Consider the following 26,577-nt stretch of genomic DNA (forward strand, 5'->3'; position numbering starts at 1 on the left):
ACGCCTGTGCCTTATCTTATGTCCTGACCACAAAAGACGCACAGACCTAAGTCCGGGAAGAACGCCAGAGCGTGTTCTCGGAGATGACGACCTCTTCCTCCAAGATAAGAGTAGGAAGAAGAAGATCCTTTTATGGTCAGAAGTACAGGAAAGAATACCCTTTTATGATTAAGAATACCAGAGCAAGAGCATATGTGATGTCAACCTACGTACATAGGCTGACGTGGTTGGATTCCTGGGGAAGGAGGGAGAGGGTGCCTGGAGGATATATATACTGCATGTAATCTCTTATTTCTTTGGACTTGCTGTGGACTCACCACACAGCTGTGGACTCTGCTATCCGGAGAGCAGAATAAACTCTTTCTTTGAACCAACCTCGGTGTCATTTGACTTCCTTCCTCCTGTCCCGGAGCAACGCAGACCCAATCGGTGAACTCCAATAAGGCTACAGCTCCACTACTGCTTCCTAAAAAAAAGCTCAATCGCTCTGGCCTCTGGCTTCCTAAGAAAAGCTGAACAACCTTGCCTTGCTAAAAAGCTCAACAATTCTGCCTTTCCCAAGAAAGCTCAGCGACTTTTGCTTCCTTGCAAAAAAGTGGGCCATCCGATTAAGTTCCACTGTCGGACTGGGGATTCAGGACCCTCTACTGTGTTCTATATAATCAGCTTTTGATTATGTTCTGTGCATATCACAATGCTCCTTCAGTTCCATTCATTTCATTTATTCATATATTCTGTTTCATTAATTCATATATTCTGTTTCATTCATTCATGTTTCATTCATTCATATACAGTGGTGCCTCACAAGACGAAAAGAATCCATTCTGTGATTCTCTTCGTCTAGCGGTTTTTTCGTCTTGCGAAGCAAGCCCATTGACGGATTAGCGGATTAGCGCTATTAGCGGCTTTTAGCGGCTTTTAGCGGCTTATCTGCTGATCGGATCAGCTGATAAGCGGCTTAGCGGCTTATAAAAAGGGGGGGAGGAAAAAAAACCAGCAGGAACTCGCAAGACATTGTCGTCTTGTGAAGCAAGCCCATAGGAAATTCGTTTTGCGAAGCACCTCCAAAACGGAAAACTCTTTCATCTAGCGAGTTTTCCGTCTTGCAAGGCATTCGTCTTGTGGGGCACCACTGTATTCCGTTCCATTTATTCATTTGCTTCTGGAAAAAAACCTCCACAACTTTGGCCCACCCAACGACAACCGATCGATCCCTGCCAGTTTTCATACACTGTGAGTAGATCGCAGTCTACTGAGAGTTGGATGTCCCTCTTAGTCTAGTGCAAGTCTCAATGATTCGTCTTCCCCTCCTCCTCGCTATTACATAGAGCACGCTAAATGTTACGTGTCCGCTTGCTCCGTTTGACAATATTTCACTGTAGCCTTTTCCGTTTCGATCGGGGTCTGCGTTGCTCCCAGGGGGAGGGAGGAAAGAGCCAAAACGACACCGGGGTTGGTAAAGAGAATGAGGTTTTTATTCTCTGCTTTCTGGAATAGCAGAAAAGCCACTGCGTGGTCAGCCACAGCAAGCACAAAAGAAACGGGAATTTCATTCAGTATATATCCCCTCCAGACACCTCCCTCCCCCTTCCCAGGAATCCAAACCTCATGAGCTCATACTCGTAAGTTGACATCCTTGAGCATCCTTGAGCAGGAACAGATCCTTGAGCAGGAACAGGAACAATTCGTGTGTGCTAATCTTGGGTCAAGGAGAAGGTTACTGTGGGGTGCCCCTGGCGCCATCTCCGGGGGTGCAGGCTGATTGACAGGCCTGTCAGGCAAGGCTTGTGGTCAGGATGTTTACAGCCTATAAGATAAGGCCTGGATCTTCCATTCCCCTTTCACCCGGAATTGACAAGGCCATACATCATATTTTTTTTTAAATATTTTATTAAGTTTCCAAATACCAAGTTAGAAGTATACACAGAGAAAATAAGTATAAAAAAGAGATAAAAGGGAAAAAAAAACCAACCCCAACCATTCAAAACGTTTTTTGTATAACTAAATGGACTTCCTCACATCTCCCTAACCCTGCATTCTTTATAATAAAAATATCAGCAAATTATTACCTTGTTTCATACCTTATTTTATACTTTTCAGATGTTGTACTTCTGGATTTAAAGTACTTTTTTATCAAATACTTATACCTTAAATTAAACATAATATTACTTTAAATTTCGACCTTTTCTTGCTTATAGCTTGATTTCCTGTTTCACAAAATCTAATTGCTGGAGCTAAAGTTTCCGAATCGTGCAAATTCTTAACATTCATACAACTTATATTGTTTTTGTAAATAGTCCTTAAATTTTTTTCAGTCCTCTTCCATTGTTTCTTCTCCCAAATCTCGGATTCTGCCAGTCATTTCAGCCAGTTCCATGTAGTCCATCAATTGCGTCTGCCACTCTTCCAGTGTGGGCAAATCTTGTGTCTTCCAGTATTTTGCGATGAGTATTCTTGCTGCTGTAGTAGCATACATAAAAAAGGTTCTGTCCTTCTTTAACACTTTCTGGTCGACAATGCCCAAGAGGAAGGCCTCTGGTTTCTTAACAAAGGTATATTTAAATACCTTTTTTAACTCGTTATAAATCATTTCCCAGAAGGCCTTCACTCTTGGACATGTCCACCAGAGGTGAAAGAATGTCCCTTCAGCCTCCTTACATTTCCAACATTTATTATCAGACAGGTGATATATTTTTGCCAGCTTGACTTGGGTCATGTACCACCTATATATCATTTTCATAATATTTTCCTTCAGGGCATTACATGCCGTGAATTTCATTCCGGTGGTCCATAACCTTTCCCAGTCCTCAAACATGATGTTATACCCAATATCCTGAGCCCATTTTATCATGGCTGATTTGACTGTCTCATCCTGAGTATTCCATTTAAGCAGCAAGTTATACATTCTCGAAAGTACCTTAGTCTTTGGTTCAAGCAATTCTGTCTCTAGTTTCGATTTTTCCACCTGGAATCCTATTTTTTTATCCAGTTTAAAGACCTCTTGAATTTGAGCGTAATGCAACCAGTCTTGCACCTTATTCTTTAATTTTTCTAAGCTCTGCAACCTCCAATTATCTCCAGTTTTTTCTATTATCTCCCAATATTTCGGCCAGCCGGCCTCCATATTGAGTCTTTTTCGGGCCTTAGCCTCCATTGGTGATAACCATCTCGGGGTCTTATTTTCTAATAAGTCTTTGTATTTTATCCAGACAGTAAATATTGCTTTTCTGACAATATGGTTTTTGAACATTTTGTGAACCTTTGCCTTGTCGTACCACAGATATGCATGCCATCCAAAAGCATTGTTAAACCCTTCCAGATCTAGGACGTCAGTGTTCTCTAAGAGTAGCCAATCCTTCATCCAGCAGAAAGCTGCCGCTTCATAATATAACCTTAAGTCCGGCAGGGCAAATCCCCCTCTTTCCTTTGCATCAGTTAGAATTTTAAATTTTATCCTGGGCTTTTTGCCCTGCCAGACAAACTTAGAGATATCTTTCTGCCACTTTCCAAAACATTCCACTCTGTCCACAATCTGTAGGGTTTGAAACAAAAACAACATCTTTGGCAATACATTCATTTTTATGGCTGCAATTCGACCCAACAAGGAAAGTTTCAATCTTGACCAAGTTTCTAGATCCTTTTTGATTTCTAACCAACATTTTTCATAATTGTCTTTAAATAAGTTCAAATTTTTAGCAGACAAATTAACCCCTAGGTATTTCACGTTTTTAACCACATTTAACTCTGTCTCTTTCTGAAACCCTTCTGCTTCTAAAGGTGTCAATTTTTTCCCCAAAACCTTAGTTTTTTGCTTGTTCAGCTTAAATCCCGCCACCCGACCAAACTCATAAATCAATTCTAAAACTCTTTTCGTACTAGATTCTGGCTCCTGTAATGTTAAAACCAAGTCATCTGCAAAGGCTTTCAGTTTATATTGTTTCACTCCGACCTGTATTCCTTGCACCAACCGGTCCTCCCTAATCATGTTCAAGAGCACCTCCAGGACTGAAATAAAGAAAAGAGGGGATAGGGGGCACCCTTGTCGTGTTCCTTTTTCAATTTTAAACTCTTCTGTCACCACATTGTTAACTATCAATTTAGCTTTTTGCTCTGAATAAATTGCCTCTATACCATTTTCAAACCCCCGTCCCACTCCCATCCCTTCCAAATTTTTCTTCATAAACTTCCAAGAAATATTGTCAAAGGCCTTCTCCGCATCTATAAAGATTAACACTGCTTTTGTATTGATATTAGTTTGCAAGAGTTCCAAAATGTCAATAATATTCCTAGTGTTATCAAACAAGTGTCTACCTGGGAGAAAGCCTGCCTGGTCTTTATGAATTACTTCATTTAGCACTTTTTAAAGTCTACTTGCCAAAATATCTGCAAAAATTTTGTAATCCACATTTAGGAGTGAGATGGGACGGTAGTTCTTAAGTTGAGTCTTTTCAGATTCCAATTTGGGTATCAATGTGATGAAAGCTTCTTTCCACGATTCCGGCGCCTTCTTCCCCTCCATAATTACAAACCTCCAATAATGGTTGTATCAAAAATTCTTTCAATGTCTTATAATACTTGGAGGTAAGTCCATCTGGTCCTGGAGATTTGCCTAGTTGCATATTCTAAATGGCACCCTCAATTTCTTGTTGAGTTATTTTATAATTCAGGAATGTTCTCTTTTCCTGGGATAGTTTTGGTAGTCCATTAATTTTTAAGAATCGATCTATCTCAGTCTCTTCCTGCGGCCCTTGCGTATAGAGTTTTTTGAAATATCTCTGGAAACACTTTCTAATTTCCTCGGGTTTCTGGATATTTCTCCCTTCTATTTCTAGGTTAGTAACCGTATTCAATTTTTGTCTCTTTTTCAACTGTCATGCTAGCAGTTTCCCGCACTTGTTCGCTGATTCAAATGATCTTTGTTTCATCTGTTTAATTTTCCACTCAACTTCTTGATTTATCAATTTAGCATATTGTGCTTGATAAAATTTAATTTCTCTCAGAACCTCCCGTGATTTTGGTTTTGATCTTAGCTTTTTCTCACCATCTCTTATCTTCTCTAGGCTCTTATCCTTTTTTTCATTCCAAAATCTTTTCTTTATCGTGTTCTGTTGTATCAAAAACCCTCTCATGACTGCTTTGCTTGCGTCCCAGATTGTTCTTTTTTCCACCGTAGTGTTCAAATTTATTTCGAAGTAATCTTTTAAAGTTTTTTGGGCCTTCTTCACAATCTCCTGATCTCTTAGTAGGGTGTCATTCATTTTCCATCTGAAGGAACCGATTGAAGTAAGTCTCATTTCCACTTTCATAGCATTATGGTCGGAGCAAGTTTTTGGGCAGATTTCCACTTTTCTAGTGTTAGGTGCCAGCCCTCTAGTTATCCATATTTGGTCGATTCTTGTCCATGACAGATGGGCTTCAGAAAAGAAAGTTCCTTCTTTACCTAAGGGGTTCTTTGTCCTCCATATATCAATCAAGTCCATGTTGTCAGTTCAAAAAAAGTTTTAGGTAGTCTGCCGTCTTTTGTTAAATTTTGATTTTGTGACTTGTCCATATTTATAGAGACCACCCCATTCATATCTCCCATCATGATGATGTTAGTATAGTCCAGGTAATCCAGCATTGTCTCATGCGGCTTCCTATAAAATTCTGATTTCCCCTCATTCGGTGCATAGATTCCTAATATTAAAAACTTTTCTCCTTGAGCCTGTATTTCAATTGCCAAAATTCTTCCTTGCTCATCTTTAAATAGAAATTTTGGTGACAGGCTCTCCTTTGCATAAATCACCACTCCTCTTTTCTTGACTTTGTCCGATGAGATAAATTCTTGGCCTAATCTTTTATTAATTAACACTTTCCTATGGAGCCTAGTCACATGTGTTTCCTGCAAGCAAATAATGTCCAATTGTTCTTTTTTCAATATATGAAAAATTCTTCTTCTTTTTTCCGGGGAATTCCCGCCATTAATGTTCCAACTAAGAAGCTGCAGAGACATCCTGGATCAATCTGTTAGTCTTGTGGTGGCGTCTCTTTCTTTTGATCCTCTGGTCCCGAGGGTGCAGGTGTCGGTACAGATACAGGCGGAGGTGGTGGCCAAGATCCTGCTGCTCCTTTCTGAAGGTCCTCTCCGTGGTCGTTCAAGAATTTTTGTTGATCTTCTGTTGTTTTGATTTTAACTTTCTTTCCTTTGAAGTTGAAGGATAGTCCTTGAGGAAACTCCCACCTAAAAGGAATTGTGTTGCCTCTCAATAGTCTTGATAATTCTGTATACGTAGCTGTCAGGGGTTCAGGAGCAGAGACGCAGAGAAGGGAGGAAACAGAGAGCGAGGGGGAGGAATCCGAAGGGAGAATGAGTGATGATGACGACCCGAGATCTCCAAGCCTAAGCAGTGAGTCAGAGGACTCCCAAAAGGGAGCCCCAGTGAGCAGAGCAAGGGGGGGATCCGGGGGGACACCCCAGGAGGAAGGGAACAGAGGAGATTCAGAGAGCAGCAGCTGGAAGTCGGGACCCACGCTCATAACTGAGAGCGGCAGCAGCTGGAAGTCGGGACCCACGCTCAAGACTGAGAGCAGCAGGGAGGAAGGTAGCCAGGCATCGGGTTCCGGAGGCTGTCAGCAGGAGGGAGGGCACGAGTCAGGGGTGGTCACGCCCTCCTCAGAGAGCGAGGCAACGGTTAAGAGGAAGGCAGGGAGTTGGGCGCGCGCGCCAAGTTCAAATGCAGAGGAAGCTGGCGCAGCAAGCAGCCCGGAGAGGGAGCCGGGTCCCAAAGCCCGCCGAAAGGAGGAGGAAGGAAGTGGGGGGTCTTCAGCGTCGGAGGAGTCTAGGAGGGAGGAGACTAGGAGGAGCAGTGGGACCCAGAGACGCAGGGAGAGGCGTAGGAGGTGGAGCAAGGCTAGGGTATTAAGCTGGTGCACAGGGGGCGGAGAGTCAGACGAGACTTCGTCGACCTAGAATGGAAGGTGTAGAGCTGCACGCTGCAGTTCGGACATGAAACTTGTAACTCAATAAAGACTCTTATAAAGTGAACGTTGGCTAGCGTGGTCCTGTGTGAGCTGGGACCTGGTGGCAGCTCTGACAGTAAGTCTCGTCTCCCCTACAAAGAAGTTCCAGGCGCCTGAAACACCGCAGCGGGAGAAGGCGCAGCGAGGGGTGAAGAGGGGTGCCTGGACTCAAGCTCACAAAATCGGCAGGCATGACGGCTGAACAGCGAATCGCAAATCTGCAAGAGGCAGTGACACAATTAAACACAGAGATATTAGCATCCCGAAAGAGGGAGGAGGAAGCAGCGCTCGCCTACAGAGATCTCCAAGCCAGGTTTGAAGCGTTTGCCAAGCAGGTACAAACGGGACCCAAGCCGGAGGGAGTTGGGTTGGCAAGGAGATCAGGCGGTCTTGTGCAGCATTTTGATGGGAACCTGCAACAGTACCCCAATTTTCGAGCAGATGTACTGTGTGCACTGCAACTGCTGGCAAAGGACTTTAGAGATGAGGAAGAGAAGGTGGGGTTTATCCTATCCCATTTGCATGGAGATGCTAAAGCTTGGCTGCGCAATTTGTGGAGGGATAAGGATCCAGCGCTTCAAAGTGCGGATGCCTTCATCAAAGCGATGGATGCATGCTTTTTATCTAGCATAGATGTGGATCTTGCGCGACGGGAGATACATGGACTTAAACAAGGCAGGGCCACGGTACGACAGTACCACGCACGCTTTTTCGCACTCGTCAGCGCTTTAGAATGGGACCGAGATTCGCCTCCAGTAAGAGATCTCTTCTGGGAGGGTCTCAGCAACCCAGTTAAGGACGAAATTGCGAGAGGGGAGAGACCCAAGAGCACGCAGGAGGTGGTCCAGAGGGCGCTATCTGCGGGAGTGCGGCTAGAAGAACGCCCATGGGCCAGGGAGGAGGGGCGTAGTGGGCGCGAAGCAGCGAGAAGTTTTTCCTTCGTTCCCAGAGAAGCAGAGCGTGCGCAATCCACGCCTCCGCCAGGAGGGGGAGCAGAACCTATGGAGGTGGGAGGTGCCAGGGCTCAGTCAGCAACCAGAGCCCTAGCACCAGGAGCAGGCAAATCTAAGACTCCTAGAGGGACCCGGAAGTGCTACATCTGCGAAAGTCCGCAACACTTGGCGAAAGAGTGTCCCCAGAGGAGCCTGAAGCACACTGCAGCCGCTGCTAAAGTGGAGACAGCTACACAGCACAAAGAACCTCTGCAGGGAAACGACGATGTCTGGCTGGAGACGGAAGTACTGGGGCCCAGCCAGACGTATCAGTGAAGCAGTCCCCAGAGATCTTGCAACCCACAGACCCCCTCCCGCCCAAACCGGTCGTGCAACTGACCGCATCGCTCCAGCTGCCCAATGGACTCCCAATAGACGTCCCGATCACTGTGGACTCTGGGAGTAATGCAGATTTTATGGCGCAGGATTTTGTGAAGCGACACGCTATACAGCTACTGCCTGCCACTCTGCCCCTGCAAGTCGTCACGGTGGATGGGAGAGAGTTACTAGGGGGGCAAGTGGTGCAGCAAACGCCGCCAATGGTGATGCGATTAGGTAACCACAGAGAAGTCATCAGCTTTAATGTCACTCAGTTGTCGGACACTCCCATCGTCTTGGGCATGAGCTGGCTGGACAGGCACAGTCCGACACTGGCGTGGTACCAGAGACAGCTGATCTTCGGTTCTTCTTATTGCGCTGAACACTGCATTATACCCAGAAGGGAGGGGGAAGAGGAAGAATCGCAACTACAGTTGGGGACGCTGCACACAGTTCCCCACAAATACGCGGACTTTTTGGAGGTCTTCTGCGAGAAGGAGGCGGACAAGCTACCCCCTCACCGGCCATATGACTGCAAGATTGACCTCCTGCCAGGGGCGACGCTGCCTAAGGGGAGGCTATACTCCATGTCTGAGGACGAAATGCAGGAACTCAAACAGTTCATTGATCATAATCTGGAGCGTGGCTTCATCAGAGAGTCCAAGGCAGTGGGGGGCAGTCCCGTTTTCTTCGTGAAAAAGAAAGACACGCCCCAAAAAAGACTCGTTGTGGACTACCGCCTCTTGAACCAGATGACCAAGCCGTCTGATTACCCCATGCCCAGGATTGACGACCTCCTCGCGACGGTGCGCAAGGGACGCGTGTTCACCAAGTTGGACCTACGAGGGGCGTACAATCTCATCCGCATACGGGAGGGCGATGAGTGGAAAACGGCCATGTTCACGCCCCTGGGCACCTACGAGTACAGAGTTATGCCCTTTGGATTACAAAATGGCTCTCACTGTTTTCAAGCTTTCATGCATCACGTATTGGCGGGGCTCCTCTACAAGAAGTGCGTCTGCTTCCTGGATGACATCCTGATATTCTCTGAATCGCAGCAAGCTCACGACCAAGACGTGAGGGAGGTGCTGAGGAGGTTGCAACAACATAGACTGTACGCCAAGCTAGAGAAGTGCCAGTTCGACACGACGGAGGTGGATTTCCTGGGATACAAGTTGTCGGACAAGGGACTAGCCATGGACAGCACCAAGGTTCGCGCGGTGTTGGATTGGAAGAGCCCGCGAAACCGGAAGGAGGTACAGCGGTTTGTCGGCTTTGCCAACTTCTATCGCAAATTTATCAAGGGGTTCGCGATGCAGACGGCGGCCATTACGGACACGCTCAGCTCCAAGAAAAAGAAATTCATCTGGACGGAGCAGGCGGAGCAGTCCTTTCAAGCGCTCAAGCGTCTCTTCGCGTCGGAAAAGCAACTGCTGCATATCGACCCCAGTAAACCGTTGAGGGTAGAGACAGATGCGTCAGACAGAGCCGTGGGAGCCGTCCTGCTGCAGCGAGACCCGCAGGGGGTCTGGAGGCCGGGAGCGTTCTACTCCAGGAAGCTCAGCAAGTCGGAGCAGAACTACACCATCTGGGACAGGGAGTTGCTGGCCATTCATGCAGCGTTCAAGGCGTGGAGGCATTTCCTGATCGGCGCCAAGCATACAGTGCAGGTTTGCACGGACCACAAAAATCTGGAGCACTGGCGCACGGCGCAGTTCCTGAACCAGAGGCAGATACGTTGGGCAGAGTTCTTTGCGGACTTCGATTTCCGAATAGAGTACGTCCCAGGAGACACCAACATCATGGCGGATGCACTGTCCCGGAAACCGCAATACCTAGAAGAGGTGACGCCAGCGGCGGCCATGCACATCTTCGCACCAACGGCGTGGGCGTGTGCCTCAGCTACGGTAGACCTGGATGCGGTGCGGCGTGCGTTGCGGGACGACTCATTCGCGCAAGAGAAGATGGCAGGAGTGCACAGAGGCACGGCTAACACAGACGAGTTCCAGGTGCGGGACGGCTTGCTCCTACATAAAGGGGCCGTCTATGTGCCTGGAGACGAACTTCGAGCCAAGGTACTGCAACAGTTGCACGACGCACCCACGGCCGGTCACTTTGGCACAGAAAAAACGGTGGAATTAGTCGCGAGAGACTTCTGGTGGCCCAGGCTGAGAGGGGAGGTCGCGGACTACGTCGCGAGGTGCGACACCTGCCAGAGGGCCAAGCCGGTACACAGACCGCCGGCGGGACTGTTAGAACCGCTGCAAACGCCGTTTGAACCGTGGGAGAGGGTGGCCCTAGACTTTGTCACGGATTTACCCAGCTCGAGGGGCAAGACAGCTGTACTAGTGGTGGTGGACTTGTTCACCAAGATGGCACATTTCATTCCGTGTGCGAAGGTGGCCACGGCGGAACAAACCGCCAAACTGTTCATAGATCACGTGTTCAAAGTGCATGGTCTGCCGCGGTCTATACTGTCCGACCGCGGACGCCAGTTCATCTCGAATTTCTGGCAGAAGCTGATGGGTTTTCTACATGTCAAGGTCAATCTGGCATCGGCAAGACACCCGCAGACCAACGGGCAAGCAGAGAGGGTCAATGCCATCATGCAGCAGTACCTGAGATGCTATGCCAATCAACAGCCTGCGACGTGGGTGGATTACCTGCCGCTCGCCGAGTTCGCTTACAACAACACGAAGCACGTGTCCACAGGGGTGACGCCGTTCTTCGCCAACAATGGGAGGAATCCCAGAACCTTCCCGGGACTGGAGAGAGTGGGGGAAGGAGAACCACAGACGGCGGACGCGTTCGCGTCAGAGTTGCAGGCGGTCCACGATCAACTCAGACGGCAGCTGGAGCTAGCTAAGCACGCCTACAAGGTGCAAGCTGACAAGCACAGGCGGGTTGGCGAAGAGATCCACGTAGGAGACTGGGTCTGGTTGGCAGCCCACGCAGTGCCGACCAGGTCACTAGCCAAGAAGAAGTTGGGGCACAAGCAAATTGGTCCGTACCAAGTCGAAGCACAGATCAACCCGGTAGCTTTCCGGCTGGCGCTGCCGGAGGGTTCCAGAATGCATCCGGTGTTCCACAGGTCGGTGCTCACTCCCTACAAGGCACCTCACAGATTCCAGGAGCCCGGGACGGCACCGAGTCCGTTCCGGGAGCGGACGGAGACGCGGGGGGTGGCGCAGCAGGACCCCATCAACGAGGTCACGGAGATTTTGGACTCCAGATGGGGGGAAGAGGGAGTCGAATACCTCCTAGCCAGAGAGGGCACCCGGGCCAGCGCCAATAGCTGGGTGCCAGACTACGCTTTGGAGGAACCCCTGCTCAAGGACGAGTTTCATGCCCTTTTCCCACACAGACCCATGCCAGCGAGCTTCTTCGACGACTGGCTGTTCACGCCCACACTTTCTTCCAGCACGTTCCATGGATTCGACTCGGACGGGGAACCCGCACTGAGCACCCGTTCCCCAGAAGGATCACCGGCGGGTTCGGCGTCAGACACCTCGTATTGGTGGGACGATCGACCAGAGGAGCAATGGCGCCGGAAGTGGCTGGAGATGCCAGGTCGAGCGACCGACGCAGAGACTGACACGGACGTGTTCGGGGAGGACCTTGGGTTCGAGCACGGCGGTACAGAGATGGAAGCGGAACAGGTCAACGTCGACGACCGCGAGGAGGAAGAATCGGAGGTCTTCAGTTGGCGGCCAACCACGGGGAGCGAACTGTATCCGGCATTCCCTCCCGTGATGATGGAGCACCCAGCACCCACACCTGAAAGCGGGGAGGGGGGAAGGGGGGGCTTCGAGGGGGGGATGGATGTCAGGGGTTCAGGAGCAGAGACGCAGAGAAGGGAGGAAACAGAGAGCGAGGGGGAGGAATCCGAAGGGAGAATGAGTGATGATGACGACCCGAGATCTCCAAGCCTAAGCAGTGAGTCAGAGGACTCCCAAAAGGGAGCCCCAGTGAGCAGAGCAAGGGGGGGATCCGGGGGGACACCCCAGGAGGAAGGGAACAGAGGAGATTCAGAGAGCAGCAGCTGGAAGTCGGGACCCACGCTCATAACTGAGAGCGGCAGCAGCTGGAAGTCGGGACCCACGCTCAAGACTGAGAGCAGCAGGGAGGAAGGTAGCCAGGCATCGGGTTCCGGAGGCTGTCAGCAGGAGGGAGGGCACGAGTCAGGGGTGGTCACGCCCTCCTCAGAGAGCGAGGCAACGGTTAAGAGGAAGGCAGGGAGTTGGGCGCGCGCGCCAAGTTCAAATGCAGAGGAAGCTGGCGCAGCAAGCAGCCCGGAGAGGGAGCCGGGTCCCAAAGCCCGCCGAAAGGAGGAGGAAGGAAGTGGGGGGTCTTCAGCGTCGGAGGAGTCTAGGAGGGAGGAGACTAGGAGGAGCAGTGGGACCCAGAGACGCAGGGAGAGGCGTAGGAGGTGGAGCAAGGCTAGGGTATTAAGCTGGTGCACAGGGGGCGGAGAGTCAGACGAGACTTCGTCGACCTAGAATGGAAGGTGTAGAGCTGCACGCTGCAGTTCGGACATGAAACTTGTAACTCAATAAAGACTCTTATAAAGTGAACGTTGGCTAGCGTGGTCCTGTGTGAGCTGGGACCTGGTGGCAGCTCTGACAGTAGCTCTAAGATCCAAGAGTTGTTTCGGAATGTCCCTGTAAATTTCTACTCTGTTGCCTTGGATATCAATTGATTTTCCGAAGTGAAGGCCTAATATTTTATCTCTCTCTTGCTTGGATCTCAAGATGATCAAACAGTCTCTGGATCTGTCCTTCCTCACCACTCTTCCCAATCTAAAAGCACTTACAATTTTAAAGTCCTTATCTTCTTCTATACCCCAGAACTTTGAAAATTCTGATGTCAAAAATCCAATCAAATCTCCCTGTTCAAGTTCTGGGATAGCTCTCAATCTAAGGTTGTTTTCCCTATTTCTCAGTTCAACCATAGACAGGTAGGCCTGCTGTTCACTAATCTGTTTGTACAACGGCTTTACCTCCACCTTTATTGCCTCGGCCTTCTGATTGGCTTCCACTGCTTTTTGATTGGCTTCCTCAGCCAGTTTACAATTTTCTACAGTTGCTTCCTGAAGATTCCCAATTGCTTGTGTATGTTGAGCAACTTGATCAGTCAGTTTGCTAATAGTGGCTGTGGGTTGGTCAATTTTGGATGAATGCTCATCCGCCTTTTTGTTTAAAATTGCCAGTTGTTCCAAAATTTGGTTTAAAACTGTTTCAGAACCTCCTGCAGCCATATCCTCTGGTAATGTCTGCTCAGCTTCCCCTTCTTGTGTCCCTAGAACAGCTGGGACAGATGATCTGTGTGGCTGCGAAGTCAAAGTTGTTTGTACCAATTGTTTAGCTTTCGTTTTAGCCAATCTTGCTTTGCCTGTGCCACTCATTCCAATCCTGACTACGTGCCAAGGTCAGACTATGTGCAATCCCATGGGAAAGACAATTCCAGAGAGTAAACAACAAGGCAACAAAGAGTCAAAACAAAATGCAGTTCCCAGACAATTGTAAATCCAAAGTCCTCTAGGGGGAGTGTAACTGTACTTCAGAAGAAAGAAAGAGTTGTTCCGCCATTAAAGTCCCAGCAGTTAAAACCAATTTCAAAGAGAACCTTCAAATTCCTTTTGGCATGTAGAGCTTTTCCCCAAGTTAAAGCAAAGTCTCAAAAGCGGTGCAAGAAACAGTTTCCCTGTTTGTATCCAAACTGTAACACTCGCATGTAGCACTTTCAATGTCGAATACAGTTTCAGCAATTTGACAGTTCTTTTTTAGCCTGGCAGTCCGAGGCTTTGGGTTTCTTAATCATTTATAAATCCACCAGGGAGAGGGAAAGTCCGATCAAAGTCCAATAGAAATAAAACAAAATTGTCTCTTTTAGTTTCTTAGAAACAAGTTCAGTTATTACACGATAATCCAAACTTTTTACAGTCCTTTTTAAAGCGCTTCCCGCTTGTCAAAATCTTTGCTTTGATCTTAAGCACAGTCGGGAGACGGACTTCCTGGTTGCGTCTCCCGTTTTCAGCCGAATTTAATCCCTTTAGACCCGAAAATTTTAAAATCCCTACTCACGGGTTTGTAATTTAGAGTCTGATGTTCCAAGAAGAAAGGTCAGCGCTCATCAGCAGCAGCCGCGCGGCTTCGCTTCCGCAGAAAGAGCGATGAACTCACAGCACCGCTCCCCCTTCCACGTTCCGGAGCCCCTTACGGGGTTCCTTCTTCGTTTCTGGGGGGGCTTCTGGCGCCCGCCGAGTCCCACGGCCACAGGCTCGCTCTGCCTGTGGTTTTTCTTGATGGGTCTCCGCTTTGCTGCAGCGGACGACCCTTTTCTGCAGAGCTCCTCTTCACAGCGCGAAGAGGACTGCCATTGCTGTTTCGCGCCGCCTCCGGAAGTCCTCGACAAGGCCATACATCATTAAGCCTCCATGGATTGATAAGGGAGACGGCTATGTTTGTACAGCCTGGTTCCTGTTATCCGGTTAATGCACTTCAGCTAATAGACTCTTGAGGAAAGAATTTCTAAAGAATTTGGGGGCTTATTGGGCCTGGGGCCTGGGGCCTGTTTTAGGTAATTCTGTGTTCAGGCTTGGGTAGCCTGTCCCTTCATCACGTTTTGAGCAAATACACCCCTGGCTTCAGACACGCATGTTTTCCTTGCAGAGCCGCCGGCCTCCTACACCTTCCTACCTGAGTTGCCACCCTCTATCTTCGGCCCCTCGTCTCTGTGGGATGTGAAACACAAGAGCAGTCAAGTACAACATTCCAAGAGAGAACATGTTTAGACATGGGGAGGGATGTTTGTCCAGCCAGCAGGTAAACTTCCTGTTTCCCTCTGGGCTGGGACAGACTTCCTCTACATGTGACTAGAGGTGGGTGTGGCCTCACCTGTGCAGGTACTGACAAAAGCACAGGGCAGGGCAGCCATCTCTCTTTCTTTCACCACATGCATCGAAGAAGCAACATCTACTGAGTGAAAGATGCACTCTTGGCTCCCAGCCAAGAGAGGACAAAGGGACTGTCGTCTTATAAGACAGATTCCAAGTGTATGTTACTTCATTAAGGTTAAGTCTGCCTTCTGGGATCTGATTGTGAACAGAATGTGAGTAAACTCTTTTTATACTTTTGTAAAAAACTGTCGTCTCTTCTATTTTATGAGGGAATAAGGGGAAATTACCAGAATAGTTATTATAGAGGCTTTCGCGAGCCTGAGCAAACGCTGCCATTGCAAACTTAAAATAAAGGGGAATGTTTTACTCTGCTGAAATTGGGGAACTTGTTAACACAAGTTGGATAAGGATATAATCAGACAAAATATCCTCTCCTGCATCCCTGAACATTCCCACAGTCTCCTGCCGCCACACCTTTCTGCCCTCAGGATTTCCAGCCCGCCTCCTCTGTTGCAAGGAAGATCCTTTTCAGATATAACAACAACAACAACAACAACAACAACAACAATAATAATAATAATAATAATAATTTATTATTGATACCCCGCCCATCTGGCTGGGCTTCCCCAGCCACTCTGGGCAGCTTCCAAAAGAATATTAAAATACTATAATACATCAAACATTAAAAGCTTCCCGAAACAGGGCTGCCTTCAGATGTCTTCTAAAAGCCTGGTAGTTGGGACTTCCGGAGGCGGCGCGTTCAGCAATGGCGGTCCTCTTCAGCTGCTGAAGAGGGGCTCCGCGGAAAAGGGTCGTGCGCTGCGGCACAGCGACGACCCAGTCAGAAAAACCACGGGTAGAGTGAGCCCGTGGCCGTGGGGTTCGGCGGGCACCAGGAGCGACCTCGGAAACGCAGAAGAGGGGGGGTTTCGGAACGTGGAGGGGGTAGCGGTGCTGTGAATCCATCGCTCTTTCCGCGGAAGCGAAGCCGCGCGGCTGCTGCTGATCGGCGCTGACCTTTCTTCTTTCAACAATTGAATGGAAAACAACATACTCGTGAGTAAGAAACTTGAGGCTTTATTTGAACTTAAATTTGGCGAAATTCGGCTGAAAGCGGGAGACGCTAAAAAGGAAGTCAGTCTTCCGGCTCTGTTTAAAGCATTAAGCAAAGACTTTTTAAAGCGGAAGCGTTGAAAGGAATTTAAAAGAAGCTGGAATATACTTTGCAAATTTGGATTTGACTGCTTAAAAGTTAAAGGAAAGTTATACCAGTTTTATAAGTGGATAAAGACTGTGATTCCTCCTTCCATCTATCTTTCTGTGGATTACAAAGTTAAGAAACCCTGCTCTCGATCTGTCTGGATACAAAGAAACATCGGACTGTGGTAACTATAGATAAAAAAAATATAAAGTTACACTGGGCTACTTTGTAAGCTGTAAAAAAGGAACTGTTGCATGCACCTTTGTAAAGAACTTCTATTCTCTGCAGTTAAAACTGAACTTGGAAGGTCCCCCCCTGTTTTGGATTTTATTTGATTTTCCTTCTTTTCTGCTGGAATTTAATGGTGGAAATTTTCTATCCTTCTCCCTAATTTCTGGGGAGCTCCCCCTGCTGGATTGTGGAACTATTAGTCTCTGAGAACTGCTGTTTGATTTGGATTTTTTATGTATGGATGTTTACTTTTTTCGGATTGTCTTTCCCATGGGATTTACAATTTGACCTTGACGCTTGGACAGCTGTGGAATGAGTGGTGCAGGAAAAACAAGGGCTGCTAAGAAAGCAAAACAAACTGAACTTTTGCAAACAACTTTGCCTGTGCAGCCACGCAGATCATCTGTTCCTATTGTGACAGGTCTGCAAGAAGGACAATCCCAGCAGCCAACTTTTGGGGATATGGCCGCAGGAGGGCTAGACCCTGTATCTAAAGAAATATTGGATCAGTTGGCAGCGTTAAATAAGAAGGCTGATGAACAAGCAGCTAAATTTGAGGAGCAAGCGGCTAAATTTGATAAGGTGACAGCTACAATTAATAAACTGACAGACCAAGTCGCTCAAAATACACAGGCAGTAGGGAATATTGAAAAAACTACAACAGAAAATCGAAAATTAGCTTTGGAAGCAAATACTAAAGCAGATCAAAATAAAGAAAGGATTGAGGAATTAAGAGGAGAAGTAAGACCACTGAGCAGACAGGTCATTGAACAACAAGCGTACCTGTCCATGGCGGAATTGAAAAACAGGGAGAGCAACCTTAGGCTGAGAAATATCCCAGAATCAGAAAAAGAAGACTTGACTGGCTTTTTGACAACAGAAATATCCAAGTTCTGGGATCTGACAGAAGAGAAGGACTTTAAAATTGTTACCGCTTTTAGATTGGGAAGAGTGGCCAAGAAGGACAAACCAAGAGACTGCTTGATCATTTTGAGATCTAAGCAGGAAAAAGACAATATACTCGGCCTACATTTTAAAAATTCATTGGTAATTCAGGGAAAGACAGCAGAAATCTTCAGAGACATACCAAAACAGCTACTGGATTTAAGAGTCACATATAAAGACCTGGCAAGCCTATTGAGGAATAACACAATACCCTACAGGTGGGAATTCCCTCAAGGACTATCTTTTTCCTGGAAAGGGAAGAAGGTAAGAATCAGAACAGCAGAAGAGCAAGAAAAGTTTCTAAACGATCACGGGGAGGACCTCCGGAAAGGGGTAGCAGGAGCCTGGCCACCTCCTTCGTTTGGCTTTAACCCGGTTCCACCTCCAGTCAAAGATGATAAAGGAGAAGCCCCTACTGGCTAATAAGTTGATCCAGGATGTCTCTACAGCTTCTCAGTTGGAATATTAATGGCGCAAATTCCCCTGAAAAAAGGAAAAAGATTTTTCACATATTGAGAAAAGAACAATTAGACGTCATTTGCCTTCAAGAAACTCATGTGTCTAGGCTCCACAGGAGAGTATTAATTAATAAGAGACTAGGCCAAGAATTTATCTCATCAGACAAAGTTAAAAAAAGAGGAGTAGTGATCTATGCAAAAGAGAGCCTAGCACCAAAGTTGGTGTTTAAAGACGAATTTGGAAGAATTTTGGCAATTGAAATACAAGCACAAGGAGAAAAATTTTTGATAGTAGGAATCTATGCACCAAATGATGGGAAATCGGAATTTTATAAGAAGCTGCATGAGATAATGCTGGACCATATTGACTATTCTAACATCATCTTGATGGGAGATATGAATGGGGTTGTCTCCACTTACATGGACAAGTCACAAAACCAAAATTTGACCAAAGATGGCAGACTCCCAAATACTTTCTTTGAACTTACAGACAATATGGACTTGACGGATATTTGGAGAACAAAGAACCCTTTAGGTAAAGAGGGAACATTCTTTTCTGAAGCCCACCTATCTTGGACAAGAATCGACCAAATCTGGATATCTAGAGGACTGGCACCTAAGACTAAAAAAATAGAGATCTGCCCTAAAACCTGCTCCGACCATAATGCTTTGAAAATGGACTTGAGACTTACACCAGCTGGATCCTTCAGATGGAGAATGAATGACTATTTATTTAGAGATCAGGAGATTGTGAAGCAGGCCCAAAAAACGCTGAAAGATTATTTTGAAATAAATCTGAATACCTCGGTGGAAAAGAGAATAATCTGGGACGTGAGTAAAGCTGTTATGAGAGGGTTTCTGATACAACAGAATTCTATCAAGAAAAAACTTCGGAATGGTAAAAAGGACAAGATCTTGGAGAAGATAAGAGACGGAGAGAAAAAACTGAGATTAAACCCAAAATCAAAAGAGTTTTTAAGAGAAATAAAATTCCATCAAGCACAATATGCGAAACTAATAAATCAAGAAGTTGAATGGAAAATTAAACAGATGAAGCAAAGATCATTTGAATCGGCAAATAAATGTGGGAAGCTGCTGGCATGGCAGCTGAAAAGGAGACAAAAATTGAACTTTGTTACCAATCTCGAGGTCGAAGGAGAATGTATTCAGAAACCAGAAGAAATTAGAAAGTGTTTCCAGAGATATTTTAAAAAATTGTTTACCCAAGGACACCAAGCAGAGACTGAGATAAATCAATTTTTAAAAAGTCATGGCCTGCAAAAACTAACACAAGATAAACAAACAGCCCTGAACTATAAAATAACACAACAGGAAATTGAAAGTTCCATTCAGAATATGCAATTAGGCAAATCCCCAGGTCCAGATGGGCTTACCTCCAAATATTATAAGACACTGAAGGAATATTTGGTTCAGCCACTAATGGAGGTATGTAATCAAATTATGGAAGGGAAGGGGGCACCAGAATCGTGGAAAGAGGCATTCATCACTTTGATACCAAAATTGGAATCTGAAAAGACCCAACTTAAGAACTACCGTCCCATCTCACTCCTAAATGTGGATTACAAAATTTTTGCTGATATTCTGGCAAATAGACTGAAAAAGGTTTTAAACGAAGTAATACATAAAGACCAAGCAGGCTTTCTCCCGGGCAGGCATTTGTCTGACAACACCAGGAATATTGTTGACGTTTTGGAGTTATTACAGACAAATATGAACACAAAAGCAGTTTTGATTTTTATAGACGCAGAGAAGGCCTTTGATAATATATCTTGGAAATTTATGAAGAAAAATTTGGAAGGAATGGGAGTGGGAAGGGCGTTCCAAAATGGTATTGAAGCAATTTATTCAGAACAAAAAGCTAAATTGATAGTAAACAATGTGGTGACAGAGGAGTTTAAAATTGAAAAAGGGACACGACAGGGATGCCCCCTATCACCCTTGTTATTTATTTCTGTCCTGGAGGTGCTGCTGAACTTGATTAGGAAGGACCAACAGGTGGAAGGAATACAGGTCGGAGAAAAACAATATAAATTGAAGGCCTTTGCAGATGATTTGGTCTTGACAGTACAGGAGCCAGAAACTAGTACAAAAAGAGCTTTAGAGCTAATTTCTGAATTTGGTCGGGTGGCGGGATTTAAGCTGAACAAACAAAAAACTAAGGTTTTGGCAAAAAATATGACTTCTTCAGAAGTAGATGGGTTTCAGAAGGAAACAGAATTAAACGTGGTAACAAAAGTGAAATACCTGGGGGTTAACTTGACTGGAAGAAATTTAAATTTGTTTAAAGACAATTATGAAAAATGTTGGTCTGAAATTAAAAGGGACTTAGAAATTTGGTCAAGATTGAAACTTGCCTTGTCGGGAAGGATTGCAGCAGTCAAAATGAATGTATTGCCAAGAATGTTATTTTTGTTTCAAACCCTCCAGATCGTGGACAGAGTGGAATGCTTTGGAAAGTGGCAGAAGGACATTGCAAAGTTTGTCTGGCAGGGCAAAAAGCCCCGAATAAAATTTAAGATATTAACAGATGCAAAGGAAAGAGGGGGATTTGCCCTGCTGGACTTAAGATTGTACTATGAAGCTGCATCCTTCTGCTGGATGAAGGATTGGTTTCTGTTAGAAAACACAGATGTCCTAGACCTGGAAGGGCACAGCAATGCTTTTGGGTGGCATGCTTATTTGTGGTACGACAAGGCAAAGTCTCATAAATTGTTTAAAAACCATATTGTCAGGAAAGCTCTATTTATTGTCTGGACTAAATACAAGGACTTACTTGAAAATAAGACCCCGAGGTGGTTATCACCGACGGAGGCCAAGGCCATTAAACTACGTAACATGGAGAGTGGCTGGGCAAAATATTGTGAGTTAATAGAAAGAGTTGGTGATACTTGGAGGTTGCAGAGTTTCGAAAAATTGAAGGGAAAGGTGCGAGACTGGTTTCATTATGCCCAAATTCTAGAGGTTTTTAAAAAGGATAAGAAAATTGGTTTCCAGGTGGAAAAATCAAAACTAGAGACAGAATTACTTGAACCTAAGACTAAAGTGCTTTCAAGAATGTATAACTTGTTGCTTAAATGGAATACTCAAGATGAGACAGTTAAATCAGCTATGATAAAATGGGCACAAGACATTGGGTACAACATTATGTCTGAAGACTGGGAAAGGTTATGGACCACCGGTATGAAATTTACGGCATGCAGTGCCTTAAAAGAAAACATTATGAAAATGGTATACAGGTGGTACATGACCCCAGTTAAACTCGCAAAGATATATCATCTGTCTGACAATAAATGTTGGAAATGTAAGGAGGCTGAAGGTACCTTTTTTCACCTCTGGTGGACATGCCCGAGGGTGAAGGCTTTCTGGGAAATGATTTATAATGAGTTGAAAAAGGTGTTTAAGTACACCTTTCACAAGAAACCAGAGGCCTTCCTCCTGGGCATTGTGGGCCAGAGAGTGTTAAAGAAAGATAGAGTTTTCTTTTTATATGCAACTACAGCAGCAAGAATCCTTATAGCCAAACATTGGAAGGCACAGGAGCTACCCACGCTGGAAGAGTGGCATTCACAGCTGATGGACTACATGGAACTAGCTGAAATGACCGGCAGAATCCGAGATCTGGGAGAAGAAGCAGTGGAAGAGGACTGGAAAAAATTTAAGGACTATCTACAAAAACATTATAAGTTATATGAATGTTGAGAATCTGCCAAGTTTTCGGGAAAAACATGCTTCAGTATTGAGATTTGTAAATGGTGGAAATTAAGTTAGGACTTTGAAAAATATAAATTACAGACTATATAATTAAATGAAAGCACAAAAACACATAAAATAAGGTATCAATTTGCTGTTTATTTTTATTGTAAAGAAAGCAGGGGATGGAAGATGTGGGGAAGTCCAGTTGACTATGAAAATAGATCTGGAAAAGTGAATCTTCTTTTATAACTTCTTTTTTTTCTGTAAAACTGCTTTTGTTGTGTTAATGACGATGTATTTTGACCTTGGAAAAAAAGCAAATAAAAAACTATTAAAAAAAAAAAAAAGCCTGGTAGTTGTTGTTCTCTTTGACATCTGGTGGGAGGGTGTTCCACAGGGAAGGCGCCACTACCGAGAAGGCCCTCTGCCTGGTTCCCTGTAACTTGGCTTCTCGCAGTGAGGGAACTGCCAGAAGGCCCTCGGTGCTGGACCTCAGTGTCTGGGTAGAACGATGGGGGTGGAGACGCTCCTTCAGATATACTGGACCAAGGCCGTTTAGGGCTTTAAAGGTTAGCACCAACACTTTGAATTGTGCTCGGAAACGTACTGGGAGCCAATGTAGGTCTTTCAAGACCGGTGTTATGTGGTCTCGGCGGCCGCTCCCAGTCACCAGTCTAGCTGCCGCGTTCTGGATTAGTTGTAGTTTCCGGGTCACCTTCAAAGGTAGCCCCACGTAGAGCGCATTGCAGTAATCCAAGCGGGAGATAACCAGAGCATGCACCACTCTGGCGAGACAGTCCGCGGGCAGGTAGGGTCTCAGCCTGCGTACCAGATGGAGCTGGTAAACAGCTGCCCTGGAAACAGATTTGACCTGTGCCTCGATGGACAGCTGTGAGTCCAAAATGACTCCCAGGCTGCGCACCTGGGTCCTTCAGGGGCACAGTTACCCCATTCAGGACCAGGGAATCCTCCACACCTGCCCGCCTCCTGTCCCCCAAAAACAGTACTTCTGTCTTGTCAGGATTCAACCTCAATCTGTTAGCCGCCATCCAACCTCCAACCGCCTCCAGGCACTACGATCCGATGTCCCGGATCCGTGCTCCCTCTCACTCCTTGGGCGTTTGCAGGGCAGAGTTTGCAGGGCATCAGTTGAAGAAGGAGCAAAAAGGGTTTTCTTGTGTCTGTGTGTTTCTTTGTGGCTGATTAGCTGTTTTCCCTGTGTAAAGGTCAGAGGGGGCAGGGTTTCTGTTGAGGCAGGGGATTAGCTGTGGGAGGAGCTTATCAGAGTTTGCAGGGCATCAGTTGAAGAAGGAGCAAAAAGGGTTTTCTTGTGTCTGTGTGTTTCTTTGTGGCTGATTAGCTGTTTTCCCTGTGTAAAGGTCAGAGGGGGCAGGGTTTCTGTTGAGGCAGGGGATTAGCTGTGGGAGGAGCTTATCAGAGTTTGCAGGGCATCAGTTGAAGAAGGAGCAAAAAGGGTTTTCTTGTGTCTGTGTGTTTCTTTGTGGCTGATTAGCTGTTTTCCCTGTGTAAAGGTCAGAGGGGGCAGGGTTTCTGTTGAGGCAGGGGATTAGCTGTGGGAGGAGCTTATCAGAGTTTGAAGGGCAGCGGCGCGCGCCGCTAGGCGCGCGCAGTTAGATCCATCTTTTAGATTTAGGGGAGCTAGTCTCAAACGTTTGTTGGGGGAGATCTAGGTGTTTTTGTGTGGGGGGGGGAAGTTATTTGTCCTGTCTTCAAGCTTTTTATGATGGAGGACCTCTGTAGCCAACCCCAACGACACGATCTCAAGATGGAAGGGGAGGGAACAGCTGCAGTCGCCTGCGATTCCTGCGCAATGTTTGCCATCTTGCCAAAGGTTGCAGGCAGCTTTACCTGCAGCAATTGCATGTTGATTGCCCTCTTAAAAGACAAAGTCCAGCAACTTGAGGAACGTGTAGCTACGCTCCAAAGAATTAGAGAGCTGGAGCTCTTCTTGGAAGCAACAGAGCACACCGTCTCCACCAAGGAGGAGACAGGGGACTCCCCTGAGAAGGAGTCTAGTTCACCAACACAGGAGCCAGATATATGGAGAAACGTGACTCAAAGAAGTAGGAGGCCCAGGGTTCACTCTGATTGCTTAGAAATACACAATCGCTTTGAGGTCCTCTCCCCTAGCATGGAAGACGAAGAGCAGACTCCATTTGAGGATCTCTCCCTCATTACAGTCGATCAGGTATATGAAGACGAGCAGCAAAGTCAGTCCTCAGGGAATGTGCAGGCGACCTTGGAACGGACAGCTCACGGAAGAACCCCGACCAAACCCAAGAGGAGGCGTGTAGTGGTGATAGGGGATTCCCTACTGAGGGGAACAGAAGCAGTGATCTGTGGGCCTGACAAGATGTCTCGGGAAGTGTGCTGTCTCCCCGGGGCTAAGATCCAAGATGTAACTGAACGACTGCAAGGAATCATAAAACCCACTGACAAATACCCCTTCCTCTTGGTTCATGTGGGAACCAATGACACTGCAAGCAATAGCCTCCAGAAGATCAAAAGAGACTACGAGGCTCTCGGCAGGAAATTGAAGCAACTATATGCACAAATTGTCATCTCATCTGTCCTCCCAGTTGAACGACGTGGCCCAGGGAGAGAGGGGAAAATAGTGGAAGTGAACAGCTGGCTTCGCAAATGGTGTAAACAGGAACGGTTTGGATTCTTAGATCACGGACTGCAGTTTCTTGAAGATGGACTTCTGGCAAGTGATGGGCTGCACCTCACAACGGTTGGGAGAAATGTTTTTGCCAAAAATCTCAGAAACCTCATCAGGAGGGCTTTAAACTGACTAATGTGGGGGAGGGAGACAGTGCTCCTGAAGGTAGGAGTCTATCAATTAATGAAGATGATCATCCAAATGTCATAGACCAAATGGAGCAAACAGCACGCGGACCTAGTGGTGGGAGGAAAAAATCCTTAAATAAGAGACACGGGGGAATGATTAATGGACTTCAATGTCTGTACACTAATGCGCAAAGCATGGGAAATAAACAAGATGAGCTTGAGCTCTTGGTACAGCAAACTAAATATGACATAATAGGCATCACTGAAACCTGGTGGGATAAGTCCCACGATTGGAATGTAATAATGGGGGGATACAATCTATTTCAGAGAAACAGACCAGACAAGAAAGGAGGAGGAGTGGCGTTATATGTCAGGGATGTGTATACCTGTGAAGAGATCCAAGATTTAGATCCTCAAAGCCAAAGTGAGAGCATTTGGGTCAAAATTAAGGGAGAGAAGAATAACAGAGACCTCATTGTGGGAGTTTACTATAGATCCCCAAGACAAACGGAGGACATAGATGATGCCTTCCTGGAACAGATGGCCAAGCATGCAAAAGGAAGGGAGATAGTAGTAATGGGGGACTTCAATTACCCGGATATTTGTTGGACGTCAAACTCAGCCAAGAGCATAAGGTCAAACAGATTCCTCACTGGCCTTGCAGACAACTTCATTGTCCAGAAAGTGGGAGAAGCAACAAGAGGAACAGCCATTTTAGATCTGGTCCTAACCAATGTTGATGACCTGGTTAGTGGGGTAGAAGTGGAAGGATCATTAGGCGCGAGTGATCATGCTCTTCTGAAGTTTACTATACAGCGGAAAGGAGCAGCTAAGCATACTAGGACTCAATTTCTTGACTTTAAGAAAGCCGACTTCATAAAATTTAGGGAAGTGCTGGGTGAGATCCCATGGACAACAATACTAAAAGGAAAGGGAGTTCATGATGGCTGGGAGTTTGTTAAGAGGGAGATACTAAAAGCACAACGTCAGGCAATACCAATGAGACGGAAACATGGAAGGTGCCTAAAGAAGCCAGGGTGGCTATCTAAAGAACTTTTAACTGAATTAAGATTAAAAAAGGATGTGTACAAAAAATGGAAAAGGGGGGAAACCACCAAAGAGGAATTCAAACAAATAGCCAGCACGTGTAGACACAAAGTCAGAAAAGCTAAAGCACAGAATGAACTCAGGCTTGCTAGAGAGGTTAAAAGCAACAAAAAAGGCTTTTATGGGTATGTTCGTAGCAAAAGGAAGAACAAAGAAACAATGGGGTCACTCAGAGGAGAAGATGGTGAAATGCAAACAGGGGACACAGAAAGGGCTGAACTACTCAATGCCTTCTTTGCCTCAGTCTTCTCCGATAAAGAAAACAATGCCCAACCTGAAGAATTTGGAGCAAATGATTCAGCAAAGGAAACACAGCCCAGAATAACTAAGGAGATAGTACAAGAATATTTGGCTAGTTTAGATGTATTCAAGTCTCCGGGGCCAGATGAACTGCATCCAAGAGTATTAAAAGAACTGGCAGATGTGATCTCAGAACCACTGGCAGTCATCTTTGAGAATTCCTGGAGAACAGGCGAAGTCCCGGCAGACTGGAGGAGGGCAAATGTTGTCCCTATTTTCAAAAAGGGGAAAAGAGAGGACCCAAATAATTACCGCCCAGTCAGTCTGACATCAATAGCAGGGAAGATTCTGGAGCAGATCATTAAGCAAACAGTCTGTGAGCACCTAGAAAGGAATGCTGTGATCACCAATAGTCAGCATGGATTTCTGAAAAATAAGTCATGTCAGACTAACCTGATCTCGTTTTTTGACAGAATTACAAGCCTGGTAGATGAAGGGAACGCAGTGGATGTAGCCTACCTTGATTTCAGCAAGGCATTTGACAAGGTGCCCCATGATATTCTTGTAAAGAAGCTGGTAAAATGCGGTCTTGACTATGCTACCACTCAGTGGATTTGTAACTGGCTGACTGACCGAACCCAAAGGGTGCTCATCAATGGTTCC

At 46.2% G+C, this 26,577-nt stretch overlaps 1 protein-coding gene and 2 long non-coding RNA genes across 3 annotated transcripts in view; 1 reads left to right on the top strand and 2 right to left on the bottom strand.

Annotated features, from left to right (window-relative positions):
* LOC309523338 overlaps positions 1 to 26,577 on the bottom strand; it is an 892,159-nt gene that overhangs the window by 638,151 nt on the left and 227,431 nt on the right. The window lies entirely within an intron of this gene.
* LOC309523311 (uncharacterized protein) overlaps positions 1 to 26,577 on the top strand; it is a 299,624-nt gene that overhangs the window by 193,985 nt on the left and 79,062 nt on the right. The gene's annotated exons all lie outside the window — the stretch shown is intronic.
* Positions 1 to 26,577, bottom strand: part of LOC309523335 — a 134,790-nt gene that overhangs the window by 107,616 nt on the left and 597 nt on the right. The window lies entirely within an intron of this gene.

This window comes from Podarcis vaucheri (genome assembly GCF_965113315.1).
Source record: "Podarcis vaucheri genome assembly, chromosome: W".
NCBI classification, from domain to species: Eukaryota; Metazoa; Chordata; class Lepidosauria; order Squamata; family Lacertidae; genus Podarcis; species Podarcis vaucheri.